Genomic DNA, 16516 nt, shown 5'->3' with positions numbered 1-16516 from the left:
TTTTTTTTCTGTTCGTGGCCTCAACTCTATTTGGAAGGCATTGCATGGAGAACATAAACTTCATCTTTAATGTAAGACAAAATATCCATTTCGATATATTTTAGTGTGTATTACACATTTATATTATTAGTATTGTTTTATTATTAAGCATAGCAATAATGTTTCGAGTTGGTGTTTTGCCGACTTCTCTTAGACATTTATGTTGCGTGTATATATATGGAAGTAGTGGGAAATCAATACATATCATATCTAATATAGTTTACACCAATAAGGTTATACGGAGTTGCTCGGAAGGGAGTTCAACATCATCGACTTGGCCTTGGTACACACCGTGCCATGAACTCGACAATAGCTGCTCGACAGTCCAACTCAATATACTATTACCCAGTATACTCTCCCATTTATTCCTTCCACCCACCAATCAAACATCTAGTTTTATAAAACAAATCAATTCACAAACTCTATAAATACAACCCTTAAACATCATTTTATACCACTCTAACACCTTCTTTATTCTCCCTAAAAATGTATTCATCTTCATCTTCGGGAATTTTGGTGTCGATGATAGAAACGACCATATAGATTATTTAATCTGTTGAAGTGAATATAGAAAAACTATTCCAGATGGATGTTGAAAATGCGAGGTGGATAAAAAAGAAGATACATACAAAGAAATCGTGAAGTTGCATAATAATGTCGTTTGAAAAAATAAAAAAAAATATATGCAACTTTATTGCTTATATTTTTAGCTGTATTATTGCTTATTCTCATATTCTTTATCTTGGAATAATGTTTATATCTAAGAGCTATTACAAAAGATTTTTCACTATGGGTGGATGTGACAAGGAAAATTTTTCTCTATCTATTTGTTTCTATCTTTTTTTTTTAATTTTTTTTATTTGTGTTTATGTCGGAGATCATCATCGTATACGTAAACATACTATCTACCATCGATAAGGGTTGTCTACTTCTTACATACTGTTACTTCATTTTTATGGGGTTGAAGTAATGTTAAGGTTACTGCTATTGTAAAGAGACTATTATGTATGTTGGAAAGAAAAAAACAAATGTTTCGGTTAACTTGTTTTATTTATGTTTTTATAACAATGACTTTTAATATTCTGATCAATCGATAATATAAAATTTATAGAATTTGTATTGATCATTGTGTAAACCTTTCGAAGCTTAGTGAGAGCACTTACCTCATGGTAGCTTTAGGAGTTGCATGCTAGTGTTTATTGAGATATGTAAAGAGCATTTAGGATTCAATCTGAATTGATTTTGATGAATTCAAGGGGTGTTTTATGTTAAGGGGAAGATACCCTCTTATAGTTGTAGAGTTATATGGTATGAACACTTTTTTTATCACAAGAATTTATAATTTTTGTAAATTTATTAAATATAATATGTGAAAATGAAATTGCAGCACAATAAAATTTTGGTGTTGTTCCGAGTTATTCACTGAAGTTATTTTTTTGCACAATAGGTAATTAAAGTTACACAATCAATGTTAATTACACCAGTTTTAGCAAGGCAATGTGCTAATTAGAAATATGATTAAAAGATATTTAAATGTCACGTTACTAATGCCACGTAATTATTAGTGTAAATGAGAGGAACTTAAGTTGATCTTCGTCGTTTTCATTATCAGTACTCCAAAACCTCAAGAAATAACTAGGGTTTTCAACTCCGCTAGAGAACAAAGTGAAAAAGCAGGCAAGCAGTAGCAATGTCAACCTCGAACCCCCAATGGTTTTATCCTATAGTGGAACTCAACTTCAACGGGGAAATTCATTCGTCATTCTTTCTCTTATAATAACTATATGAAATTCACTTTCATGGATCATTATTTTGTTGGTATAACACACTCAGAGTGTAATACTTTTCTTAAACGTCGCATGCAATTATATTATAAAAAAACTATACTAATGTCCGCCATGGGCTCCCTTTTTAAGTGGCATTATGCTTATTGTGAATGATGTGGACTATGTAGGTTTCATTTTTGACGCATATGGAACCGATGGTCAAATATCCCTTTATGTGGACCATGTTGATGTAACACCCTTTGTTTAGGTAATTTCATTTTCGACCCTAAGTATTTGATTTGTTGCAAAATTAGTCCCATAACTCACTTTATGTGAGGCGTGTGTTTGTGTTAGTACACTGGGCATGCCCAAGCATACACAGGGCATACGTGATTGGGGATCAAACCCTAATTTTTAGGGTTTGATCCTTATTTAAGCAACATTATCTCCTCAAGACCTTTCCCCTCATCAGCATTTGTCTCCAAAATCGTCCCTTCCAAACCTTAATCCATTGTGTGAGCATTTTGAGCTTGAGATAGTGTATTTTTTGTTCTTGAAGGAAGGAGATGATAGTAGAAGCATCTTGGAAGATTAAGACCACCTAGATCTATAAGTATCTCATCCTCAAGCATCCTTTGGAGGTATAAAGTTCGGATCTTGATGAGTTGTTTTCTTAGATCTTGCTAGTCTAGAGTTTGTGTACACTTTTGGTCCAAAAGTTTGGTCTAGTGAAGTATAAGCTACTCCAGGTCCTTGAAATGTAGTTATATGTAATTTTGAGTTCATAGATTCATCAAAATGAAAGCTTTAACATTCTCAGTAAGCCATGCAATAGTTTTGGGACTTCGGATGACTTTTAGACCAAGGGTTTGAGCTTTTACCCTCTTGTATGCATGTAAATGGATAAAGTCAAATACTTTATCCATTAAGGCGTCCCCTTTTACCTGGATCTGAAGTTTGGTGTTTTGGCTTAATGAAATAAGGACTTAATATTGAATTGAAGATTTAGCTCTGGTACGCTAGGCATACTTGGAGGTACGTTGTGCATACCAGGCTTGTAACTCGTGACTTGAGAGGCACCAGCGTAGAGGGGAGTATGTAGGGCGTACTCAACCTAAGTAACATCTATGACTTTTTGACATTAACTATGACCAAGATTTTGACCAAGTTTGACTTAGGGGTATTTTGGGTATTTTGAGCAGTAGGTCACCGTTTGTTGTATAGGTGACCTGTAGAGTCAGCAGTTGGAGCTGTGATTTGTTCAGCTACATTTCAGATTGTGAGGTGAGTTTGCTTACTGTACTTGTGGGTCGAAGGCACTAATGTCGGCTTAGTAGATTGTGTATCATGGTTTAGGATGTTGCTTTATTGTAGTGATCTGTTTGTTGTTATATATTTTATCTATTCCATATGTCGACATAGTGAGGTTGACTTGAGGAAATGTTGTTTTGTGCGGAAGCCAACAAACCTGGGAGCAAGCCAGACCTAACCTATGGGCCAGATATGTAGGCCAAACTTATGTTGTGGGCTCGGGAGCAATCCATACATGCGTTTTAGGCCAGAAAGGCAAACCAGACTCATGCAGACTCAAGGGTAATCCAGCCCGATGGTTGTGGGCCCAGTATGCATGTTGTTATATGTTTGTGTGGTGGTATTTTAGGGAACTCACTAAGCTTTGTCTTACGGTTTAACTGTATGTTTCAGGTACTTATGACGATCAGGGGAAAGCAAAGGCATGATCGTACGCATCCTTCGGTGACATGTTTTGGAGATATTATGATATATTAATTTTGGAATATTTGTACTTGATATTGGTTTCTTATGACTTGTGTTTGATTGAAAAAAATGATTTTTCTTTAATTAAAAATAAAAAATTTTATTATGATTTTCGGATGTTACAAGTTGGTATCAGAACCCTGGTTTGAGTGAATTGGATAAGCATTTGTGTGAATCCAGACTCAAACTAAGTCACTATAAAGTTTTCAAAAATGATTACAAATTATTTTCAAATTTATTTTTCAAAATTGTTTTCAAAGGTAAAGAAGAAGGATGACATGTGTATGATTAGCCGGAGCAAGAAAGGATGTGTATGATTAGCCGGAGAAAGAAAGTATACCCCACGATACCCATACTATTATTATTTTCTTATGATGATTTTGATAGAACTGCATGATAGTTTATAGGCTAAGGATCTTCAGGAATCATGTGATAGAATTGACTGAGTTATAATGCTTGATATCCTAGGAGAATCTCTTGTATGCTAGATGGAATTGACATCATTACTATAGTTGCTTAGTGTGTGCATCATAGTTGTACATAACTAAGATTCTATATCCTAAGAATGTTTGATTTAGCCATATTTTCTGTTCCTTGTTTGGTTGTGGGCTTAAGGTAGAATCAAGTATTTGAATGTCTATGGGATCTAGCGTTATGTATGATTTGCATACACGAGCGACTACAAAGGTTTGTGGAAGTTTCATGAGTGAGTATGTGTGTAGCAGACCAACTAAGGAATATTTATCCACTCTCGAGAGAGAGAGAGAGAGAGAGAGAGAGAGAGAGAGAGTAAGGATAGTATATATGAATATCCTAGTTGTTGGGACTGTCTTCGGGTAGTTTGTGATGATCCATTGAGAAAAATATGGGTAGGTGTGGAAGGTATTATGGGCCCGTACTACTGAAAGCATAGGACCTATATGCATTGCAAGGAAGTCACAATCTTGAGGGTTTAGTCTCTTTGTGATGTGTGTAATAATATGAATTATGGCATTTATGATATATTTTGGTTCATTTTCAGTATGCTGTTCACGAGAGGATTTGGTTATGGAGCTAGTGGCTAGGATAGGCCAAGATTGACAAATGATGACATTTGTGAGTTGATCGCTATTGCGGTAGCTGCTACTATCTTGGGTGCTATCCCCGAGGTCTTTGGGTCTATTAAGACTGTGATGGTTGATTTGTTCGATGAGCAGTACATCCCTGTGTCTGAGGTTGATGCTACAGGGGTTCAGGGGAGATGATCATTCTTGTATCAGGACTTCAGCAACACGAACCCTCAGAGTTTGACAGGTTCAAGGACCCAATAGTAGCTATGAGATATATTTATAATGTGGAGGGCTACTTCTTCACTTATTCTTTCCGGAGGATTGGAAGGTCAGGTATGCCCCGAACCTTCTTCGACTAGGCGTGTAGGACTCGTGGAACCTGGTGACCGGTTCCTACACTCCTAAGCAGAGGACTGTTGTTACTTGGGAGTAGTTCTTAGAGATGTTTCGCACGAGGTGTGTTCCCCTGGTGGAGAGGGAAAATTTGGCTCAAGAGTATTTGGACTTGAGGCAAACGACGGAGACAGTGACGAAGATCACCAAGATGTTTACTGAGAGGGCTCTTTTCTGTCGTGAGTATGCTGCTACGGAGTAGGCCCAGATGACACAATAGTTGAGCATGCTCAAGACTGATATTCGACAGTGTGTACCCTCGCTGAGCTTCAGGATGTAGCGAGGAGGCAAGAAATTGAGATATAGACCCAAAAGAAGGAGCAGCGACAGGCACCGGTTCAGTCCCAGCCTGCAGGAAAGTGGTTTAAGCCTGCCGGTTCACAATATGGAGGTCAGCAAGGCCGAAATTATGGCAAGTACGGCAAGGTTCATGAGGGTGTTTGTCGGTTTTCTTTGGGATTCCACAAATGTGACAGGGAGAGCCATACTGTTAGGGATTGTCGTCAACAGGCCCTAATTTTGAGCTCCAAGATTTCCTATTACTGTGATCAGGTTGGACGTGTGAAGGTCAACTATCCCTTGCTCGCTGTGATACCAGTGCAGGCACCATCGCCGACTACTTTGAGGATTACGGATGGACGCCAGGGTAGGGCAGAGCCCCCGAGGGCTCGAGGTACTGCTTTCCAGCTCACAATAGAGGAGCCCAGGGTGGAGCTAGACGTTGTTACTAGTATGTTTTCATTTATTATTCTTTCTAGTTATTTTATGGTATGCTTATGATTATATTTCTATTAGGTACCTTCTTAGTGAAACCATAAACATAAACATAAATTGTAAGCACAAAGCTTAGTGAGTTCCCCAAAGTACCACATACCAAAACATACAACTGGGCTTAACCCTAGGGTATAATATACCCCGATATACATACCTACCTTAGGGTGTATTTCAACCAGATCAACACATATGGTCCCCGCCCTGGGGGTATCTTTCTACCCAATCATACAATAACGGGCCTCGCCTTGGGGTCTATTTCAACCCGAGCATACAATAGTGGGCCCCGCCAATGGGTTTATTTCAACCCATCATAAAAACTCATATAAGTCACCGTGAGGTGCATTTTGTGCACCTTTTTGCACACCTTTTAGTCCCTTTTGTGCATCCATTTAGCATAGTTGTCTTTCATTTTTCTTGCATTTCATCAAAGTCATGTTAGTCTCTAGAACAACCTTATTTGCACGCTTTTAAGGGCTTTTCAGGTAAACCGTAGGTTGAAATGTGTTTTGGGAGGTACTGGGAAGCACGTGTAAAGATTCTGGGATGATCGGGCGAAGAACGGAAAAGTTGGAAAAATGAAGTTTGGATTCGGAGTCAGAGTCAGAGGGGTACACGATTCGTGTTGGATTTACACTGAAAAGTGGGCATGGGCGTGTTTGACCAAGAAGAATGTAATATCCAGATTCTTGGGTATGATTACTTATATATTTTGATTTAATCGAAGGGACTCGGCGAGTTGGTGGATTAACTCGTTGAGTAGGGGTGCAATCAGGCGACGTGTTTAAATGAATGGACTCGACGAGTCGAGCATTGGACTCGCCGAGTTGGCACTATGGAGGAAAACCCTAATTGTCCGGGTTTGGGACCTATTTAAAGAGCCTTGGGGTCTTCAATTGCAGCTATCCTTACCCTGGAGAAACCCTAAATCATCCTTGAGAGCTTAGAGAGTAAAGAAGAGCCATCTTGAGCATTTTGGTGTCTAATTTCTAAAGAGAAGATGAGATTCTAGCAAGAGGGTCCAGAGGGGGTTGATGTACTGAGGTTATGAAGCCTGGAGCTTCACTTTGAGGTAACAAATCGGACCATTTCTCCTGTTTGATGTTGATTTCATGAATCAAGGGTTTCTTAACCATTCTCATTAGAGGTTTATGGAATGTTTAAGGTCCCATTGTGGAATAAGCCTTAGATCTGGACCATGGGAGGTCCAGAGAGTCCCCTATGTTCAGCTTTATGCAGTCACATAGAGAGTTTGAGCCTAGGTTTCCATTTAGATGGCTATTTCTTCATTTATAGCTCTAATCATGATGCATGGACGTAAAGTTTGGACCTTTACGTGATTTGGGGGTGCTAGAAGGATAGACCTACAAGTTGGTGAAACAGATCTGACCTCAGAAGGTCAGATGAGTTTGGTCATGGAGGAGACTCGCCGAGTCCATAGGAGGACTCGATGAGTCGGATCGAGTTTACCCGAAATTCGTGATCAGTGGAGACCCGACGAGTTGGGTGGGTGACTCAGTGAGTCGAGTGAGACCTTGTGAGGAATCTAATTACGCGTGTGGACTTGCTGAGTAGTTTCCTGACTCGACGAGTCTGGTCAAAGTTGGACCGTTGACTTCCGTTGACTTTTAGGGTTTAGTCAACCAATGGACTATTAGGCCAGGGGAGGGGTAGAATGGTCTTTTACCCTTCTGGGAAGCATAGTACGAGACTTGTCTAGCCTTTGAGAGCCACTGCTGATTTAGAGTTATTTATTTATGTGATTAGGCGGCGGCTAGATCAATATTTCGAGTTCGAGACTTTTCGAGAATTACCCGTGGTGAGTCTTCTCACTATACGTTACCTTGAGTGGTAGTTATGTGTGACCAGAGGGTCTTATGTGCTTACATTGAGTATTATGTTATATGTGATATGCTATGCATCATGTCTTTGTGATTTATGCTATGCGGAATTTATAGACCGGACCGGAGGGTCCAACGATACATACCAGACCGGAGGGTCCAACGACACGGAACTGGAGGGTTCCGCTGAGACACACCGATCGGAGGGTCATATTGTAGCCTTGAGTGGCGTATGTGTTGTATGTTGTATTTTGGGGAACTCACTAAGCTTCGTGCTTACTGTGTTATGTGTTATGTGTTTCAGGTTCTTCAGAATTGCGGGAAGGTGGCGGCTCGATTGTACACACACAAGAGAAAAGAGTGATGAATACAGATCCTGGAATTTCATAATGTTCTGAAAACCTTGTTGATGATTTTTAAATAAAAAGTGTTTATATAGAATAATGTGCATTTTTATGAAATAAAATAAATTTAAAATTTTTCGATGTTACAAGTTGGTATCAGAGCCTTGGTTTGAGGGATTCGGATACACCTTCGTGTATGTCCAGACTCAAACTGAGGATTGATAAAAAGGTTTTCAAAAGAAATGGGTTTTCAAAAAAAAAACGAGTAAGAGAATTTATAAGGGAAAGAGACAACAATCAGTGTGTACAATCAGCCAGCGCCCGAACAGTGATTTCGCAAAAATACCCTTACATTGTGTGTTATGAGTAATATGTGAAATGTTATATATGCTAGATAGTAGGCTAGGTATTTCATATTTTAGCACTAGAGAGGCCTGATTTGTGATGCCTTAGCCTAGGAGTTACTGTTATCTGTGAATTGCTTTTGTGTATGTGCGGATTATGAGTATCCTGCAGGAATCCTATTTAGAGAAGGATTTGAGCGAGGAGTAATCTAGGAGAGATACCTAGATAAGCATTTGAGGAGCCTTCTAAGAAGGTAGTCGGATACCCGCGAGGGGTGGAGTTGTGTGACATTCCCAATTTCACGGCCAGAAAAGACCGATTTGTTTATGCTTTGTTTTATAAAATCAGAGTAATCTTTTAAAGAAAAACAGTTGCGGAATTTGTTCCCAAAACAAAATATGATAAGAATTTACCAAAGCATTTCTTTAGAGAAATGTATTTTCATTAATTAACAAAATCTCGAGATGTCATGTTCCGATACAGACCAAAAGCATAAATAGCACAAATAGACCTTACAACAGTCATTTATAACTATTGATCTATAATCCAAAATCTCTCGTCAAGTCCACCAACTTATACTCTTGTGCCATTACCTGTAATGCAAAGAAAACTGAGTGAGTCAGGCTTGGGAGCCTGGTGAGCATATAGGGTCTTCGACTCACAATAATATAATTATTATATTCAACCATTAATCTAATGGGTTTTATACAAACAATCCTAAGTGTGCATGTAACCCTAGTTTGGATCTATGTTTTCACTATTAGATACACAACATTATGAACACAAGAATAAAACCCTAATGTGCATTGCTATTTTCGAAATTTACATATAAGGTTGGATTACATACCTCTTGTTGTTATATTGCAATAACAACTTAAATCTTCAAATCCTAAGTCTTGAAAGCAAGCACCACAAGTGTAGTGCCTCTAATGGCTCACAAACACCACAAGCAATTGGAGAGGCTTAAGATAGAGGAGGGAGGAGATGGAATTCGTCCTTGGGACCTCTTAGGAGCATGTACACGAATTCTAAAGGCCTAGGGGTCTTTATATAGGGTTTAGATTAGGGTTTCAGTCCTTATCCTTATCCAGTTGCTTGCCCACCAAACAACCACAAGATAAGCCTTGAAAAACCTTTATCTACTTATCCTTGGACGATTTTAAGGATATCCTTATCCTTGAATTCGTCCATCCTTTAACAAGGATAAATATTGCCCTATCTTGCAACTATCTTATAATTACAATTCAGCCCCTCTAGTTTAACTAATTACACTTGATCACAAAATTAATTCCTAATTAATTATTGACCAATATTAATTAAACAATATGATTTTTCCTTTAATATATTATTCTTATAACATATTAATAAATCACAATAACCTCTCTCTCTATTTAATTTCTCCAGTCAAGTTGCTTTGGTGAAGGCAACCCAAAAGGACCATGCACAACCGGGTCAAGTACTTATCAAATATGGTTACGGGCTTAGACACTAATCTAACGGTCTCCCACTTGGATAAGTCTAGTAAACACAAATGTAACATGCAACCCGATTAGCAATCGTAGCTCTCAAAGACGCTGTCAAACTCTAATCTTATCAGTAACCTGTCCTCTAGATAAAGGATCGTACAGTCCTCTGTTAGATATCATGCTGACAATTCTATGGAATGATTAGTCAAGCATTTAGGTTTCTCGATCTCCGATTTATTTGACATAGAACTTAATCGAACACATCAATTTAATTCTGACCGGGCCCGGCACATAAGTCAAATCAAATCATCGAGCGGCCGAGATATCTCTTCTACCCTCTTAGGATAAAATTTACAAATAAACTTCGACTTATATGCATTTACTTATTCAATAATCAACTATACACAACAATGTGTTTTATAACATTGAGTTACTAATGCGTTTTCGCATTATCAATGCACAATCAATTAGCAAATAATAAACCATATATCTAGGTTTTAAGACTATATGATATTATCGTCTTACGATCACCTCTTATATATCATATTCCATACGGTGATTCCATCAAGCGCGGGTTTATTCCAATGCTCAAAACCAGTTCATAAGCACTCATGAACGTCGCAGCAACCCTTTGCTATGTCTAATACCATTTAGACAATCTACGCACCAATTCATGACAATCTTTATTCATATCTACTTCCAACACATGAACGATTGTGGACAATTTGAATAATTCGATTATTCCTAATAAACTCAATTATTCTGGAAGTCAAAACATGCAAAAATTGAAACAATAGTTAAACAATTAACAAATGACAGTAGCTTTACTTATAAATAAAACTCCTTTATTTAATCATCAAATGTCAATTACATTTATCTATTACACGTTTCTAAAACTATCTAATCTATGCTAATACCATCCTTCAGCCCAATACTCCTAGCATGCTGCAAGTGCTTAACCCTACTCAGTCCCTTCGTAAGCGGATCTGATGGGTTATCTTCTGATGATATCCTCTTCACTACAAGTTCTCCTTCTTCTACACGATGTCTGATGAAGTGATATTTTCTGTCTATATGTCAAGATCTACCATGATCCCTCGGTTCCTTGGTCAAGGCAACCGCTCCTTCATTATCACAGAAAATCTCAATGGGCTCCTTTATGGAGGGTACAACTCCAAGGTCACCAATGAAGTTCTTCAGCCATATTGCCTCCTTTGACGCTTCGCTCGCTGCTATGTACTCTGATTCGCATGTTGAATCAGCAACTGTTTCCTGTTTGGAACTCTTCCAAGTCACTGCTCCTCCATTTAGGGTAAAGACCCAGCCCGATTGCGAACGATAGTTGTCCCTATCGGTTTGGAAGTTGGCATCACTGTACCCTCGCACCTTCAAGTCATCACTCCCTCCGAGGACTAAAACCCATTCCTTCGTCCTCCGAAGGTACTTAAGGATATTCTTCACAGCAATCTAATGTGCTCTGCCAGGGTTCCCTTGATATCTACTAACCATGCTCAAAGCAAAGGCTACATCAGGGCGAGTACAAGTCATAGCGTACATGATTGAGCCAACTGCGGAAGCGTATGGAACTCGGCTCATTTCAGCTATCTCAGCTTTGGTACTCAGACTTTGAGTCTTACTCAATTTGGCATTGCTTTGTATCGGTAATTCTCCCTTCTTCGAGTTTTCCATACTAAAACGTTTTAGTACTTTCTCTAAGTAAGTGTTCTGACTAAGTCCAATTAGTCTCTTACTTCTTTCTCTTACTATCCTTATTCCCAAAATGTAAGAAGCTTCTCCGAGGTCCTTCATAGCGAAGCACTTCCCGAGCCAGGACTTAACCTCCTGCAAACTCGGGATGTCGTTTCCTATGAGTAATATGTCATCGACATATAAAACTAGAAAGCTTACTATACTCCCACTGGCTTTGAAATATACACACGACTCATCTTCGCTTCGTACAAATCCAAACCCTTTCACTTTCTCATCGAAACAGAGATTCCATCTGCGAGATGCTTGCTTAAGTCCATAAATGGACTTCTCAAGCTTACACACTCTATTTGGATGCTTCGGATCCACAAACCCTTCTGGCTGAGCCATGTAAACATCCTCAGCCAACTTTCCATTAAGGAAAGCGGTCTTGACATCCATTTGCCAAATCTCATAATCATGAAATGCGGCAATAGCTAGCATCACTCTAATAGATTTTATCTTCGCAATTGGTGAGAAGGTCTCTTCATAGTCAACTCCGGGAGTTTGAGTAAAGCCCTTCGCAACCAATCGCGCTTTATATGTGTGTACCTTTCCATCCACGTCGGTCTTCTTCTTGAAGATCCACTTACACCCAACGGTCTTACGTCCGGGCACATGATCAACCAAATTCCAAACTTGGTTATCATACATGGATTGGATCTCGCTATCCATCGCCTCTTTCCATTTCGCAGACTCCGGACCTGCCATGGCTTCCTTATAGCTATTAGGTTCATCAAGATTTACTAGTGTACCATCACTAATATACGTGTCCTCTTCGGTAGTAATATGAAAACCATAAAACTGGGGTTGAACTCTAACTCTATCGGAATGTCTAAGAGGTAAGGACTCGTCAATTGGTTCAACCAGAGTTTCCTCCTCGGGTTGAGTGCCAACGGTAGAGGTTCCTTCATCTATCAACTCTTGAATCTCTTCAAGCTCGATTTGCCTCCCACTGTCCTCTTGGCCTATGAGTTCTCGCTCTCGTAAAACTCCTCTCCTAGCAACAAAGACAACATTGTCCTTCGGTCTATAGAAGAGATATCCAAAGGATTTCTGTGGGTAGCCGATGAAAATACATCGCTCACTTCGAGGTTCAAGTTTGTCGTGAGTGTCTCGTCTTACGAAAGCCTCGCAACCCCAAACCTTGATATGTGCCAACGAAGGAGCTTTCCCCGTCCACATCTCGTGAGGTGTTTTGGCAACCTTCTTAGTAGGGACTCGGTTAAGGATATGGGCGGCAGTATCTAAGGCATACCCCCAAAAAGAGATTGATAGTGAAGCACGACTCATCATAGAGCGAACCATATCCAATAAGGTTCGATTACGCCTTTCTGCCACACCATTCAACTGCGGTGTCCTAGGAGGCGTCAATTGTGAAACTATTCCACACTCCTTGAGATAATCGTGATATTCAAGACTTAGGTACTCTCCTCCTCGATCGGATCGAAGCATCTTGATCTTCCTGCCCAATTGATTCTCCACTTCATTCTTAAACTCTTTGAACTTTTCAAAAGTTTCTGACTTTTGCTTGATTAAATAGATATACCCATATCTACTATAGTCATCGGTGAAAGTCACGTAGAAGCGGTTCACATCCTTCGTGGTTGATCTAAACGGTCCACATACATCGGTATGTATTAGGTCCAATAAACCTTCACCCCTTTCGCACGTACCAGTGAAGGGTGACTTAGTCATCTTTCCAAGCAAACAAGACTCGCACGTGTCATCTTCCCTAAGGTCAAATGACTCCAACACTCCATCCTTTTGGAGTTGGGCTATGCGTTTCTTGTTGACATGTCCAAGACGACAATGCCACAAGGATGCTTTATCCATACTAGTGGAAGAATCTATGTTCAAAACATCATTTCCTAAGTTATCAACAATCATAACAGTTTCATAAATTCCATTACATGGTATAGCTTCAAAGTAAAACACACCATTCAGATAAGCCAAAATAGAACCATTCTCATTATTAAAAGAAAATCTAAAACCTTGTCTATATAAACCATGAAATGAAAAGATGTTTCTAGCCATTTCTGGTGAATAGCAACAATTGTTCAAATCTAAACATAAATTATTCCTAAGCACTAAAGAATACACTCCAATCTTGGTCACAGGCGACAATCTTCTGTTCCCCATGATTAGATTGATTTTTCCTTGCTCCACATCTCTACTTCTTCTTAGTCCCTGCACATTAGAACAAATGTGGTAACCACAACCGGTATCAAGAACCCAAGAAATAGCATGACTGGAATCGTTAGATTTAATTGTGTATATACCTGCGAAAGATGGCTTGATCTTTCCTTCTTTGATGGCTTGTAGGTACTCTGGGCAGCTTCTCTTCCAATGTCCTATCTTGTGGCAGTGGTGGCACTCTGCCTCCTTAGGGTTAGGGCAGGGATTAGCGGGATCAACTTTGGTCCCAATAGAAGAGGCACCATCTCGGGCTTTCACCTTGCGATAGTTTTTAGACGAAGCCTTCCTCTTCTTTCCCTTTCCTTGACTAATAGCCAAGACAGGAGCAACGGGTGGATTGGGAGTTGGTGCAACAGACTTGTCCTTGAAGTTGCTCTCAGCGACCCTCAAGAGACCTTGGAGTTTGCTTAGGGTGACCTCTTCTTTGTTCATGTGGTAGGTCATCCTAAATTGATTGTACATCGGAGGCAAAGAGTGAAGCACCATGTCGATCGCCAAGTCTTCCCCAAAGTCAACATTCAACTTGCGAAGACGATCGACATACCTTTGCATCTTTTGCAGGTGCACGGTAAGAGACTCTCCATGACCCATCTTAGCGGAAATCATGTTAGTGAAAATCTCATAACGCTCTTGTCTCGCGTTTTGGTGGTATCTCTCCAATAAGTCTTGGTGCATCTCGTATGGATACATGTCCTCATAGGACTTTTGGAATTCGGAGTTCATTGTGGCTATCATGATGCAGTGAACCTTCATTGCATCACGTTCATGAGTCTCAAAAGCACTCATTTCAGCCGGAGTAGCGATTTCTGGATTGATCTTCTCGAGCTTTTCATCAAGGACATACTCCTTGTCCTCGTAGCGAGCAATTGTGCGAATGTATCTTATCCATTCGCTAAAGTTCGTTCCATTGAAAGTAACCTTTTGGCAAAGGCTCATCAATGAGAAGGAACTATCGGCAGCGTTGTTTGATTTCGACATCTACAAAAGATAAGGAGAAAGATAGATTAGAATATGAATCCCTAATTATCACCCAATAAGAAAAATTAGGGCTAGGATCCAACAACAATATTTACATCTTAGAAAAGGGGTGCCGTAATCTAAATGCAAATAATTTGAAGGTAAGTGAATGACGATTCACTAATTCTCCATCATAAAAAACCTAACTCTAAGTTCTAAATGTATTGAGAATTCCTAGGTTCAGATGAGATTCATTGAAACTTTTCAATGGCATGTTTAAATCTCGATATGCCCCTCTCGTTTGTGACTGGTAAACCACACATGCTCCATCGAATTATGATAAACAATGAATCACCCTTTGCCACCTTCGTTTAGAACCAATTAGTGTGCCGGTAAACCACGCACGCTCCACTAACTTCTTAGCAAGGTGCAAAGTGTAATTTCATGGGATTGCATCAAATTCACTTTTCCTAAAGTAACTAAGATTGGGAAATTTTAGAAAACATGTAGTTACTTTGTATTTCTTATTATACTTTTAATGAGAGAATGAGGCTACCCTATCCTACCCGTTCGGCTAACGACCCTCCACCGATCAAGCAAGCAGTGCGTGTGAGTGTACACCCATTAAGCGTCATTTTATAGGCCGCAACCTTATACCCACCTTATAGACCGGCTTCGTGAATGAGGCCTACTAACGGTAAGACTAGCATTTTAATTATATATATATATATATATATATATATATATATATATATATATATATATTTATTAAGCTTGTAATAATATAATAGTATAGGGTGTATTTTAAAAATTTTAAAATACTAGGGTTTTAATCTTCAATTAAAATTTTCGAAATTTAATGTCACTTAAATTAAAATTTTAATTATTAAAACTCTTGATTTAATAATTATCTTAAATTAAACTATTAATTTAAATTATCAATTCATAAAGGATTATCTAAATCTAAAAGATAATTACCATTTAAACATTTAAGTTATCCTAATCCCTTAAATCCCTCTATAAATTTTGAAAATAGGGATGGGATAATTCATGATCTTTAATTACCATATTTAACTATCAAAGGATAATTACAAGATATGGGATTATCCAAATCCCTAAAATTTAGGATCTTATCTTGGGTAAGGAGGCAAATCTTGAAATCTAAGGGTTTGCAAACCCTAGATTTCGAAATCTTGGATTGAAAGGAAAGGATTCAAAAACCCTTTCAAGATTTTCGGAAATTAGGGTTAGGAAACCCTAATCTCGAAATCTATGGCCTCCTAGGGTTTATTGGCTATAAACCCTAATTTGTCAAGTTCATACAATTGAATAAAACTAATTGAAAACAAGTTAACCAAAGGCTCTGATACCACTGATGGGTTTTATACAAACAATCCTAAGTGTGCATGCAACCCTAGTTTGGATCTATGTTTTCACTATTAGATACACAACATTATGAACACAAGAATAAAACCCTAATGTGCATTGCTATTTTCGAAATTAACATATAAGGTTGGATTACATACCTCTTGTTGTTATATTGCAATAACAACTTAAATCTTCAAATCCTAAGTCTTGAAAGCAAGCACCACAAGTGTAGTGCCTCTAATGGCTCACAAACACCACAAGCAATTGCAGAGGCTTAAGATAGAGGAGGGAGGAGATGGAATTCGTCCTTGGGACCTCTTAGGAGCATGTACACGAATTCTAAAGGCCTAGGGGTCTTCATATAGGGTTTAGATTAGGGTTTCAGTCCTTATCCTTATCCAGTTGCTTGCCCACCAAACAACCACAAGATAAGCCTTGAAAAACCCTTATCTACTT

The sequence above is a fragment of the Lactuca serriola genome, chromosome 2 (genome assembly GCF_051521515.1).
Source record: "Lactuca serriola cultivar US96UC23 chromosome 2, Lser_US96UC23_V15, whole genome shotgun sequence".
NCBI classification, from domain to species: domain Eukaryota; kingdom Viridiplantae; phylum Streptophyta; class Magnoliopsida; order Asterales; family Asteraceae; genus Lactuca; species Lactuca serriola.
This window is presented reverse-complemented; position numbering follows the sequence as displayed.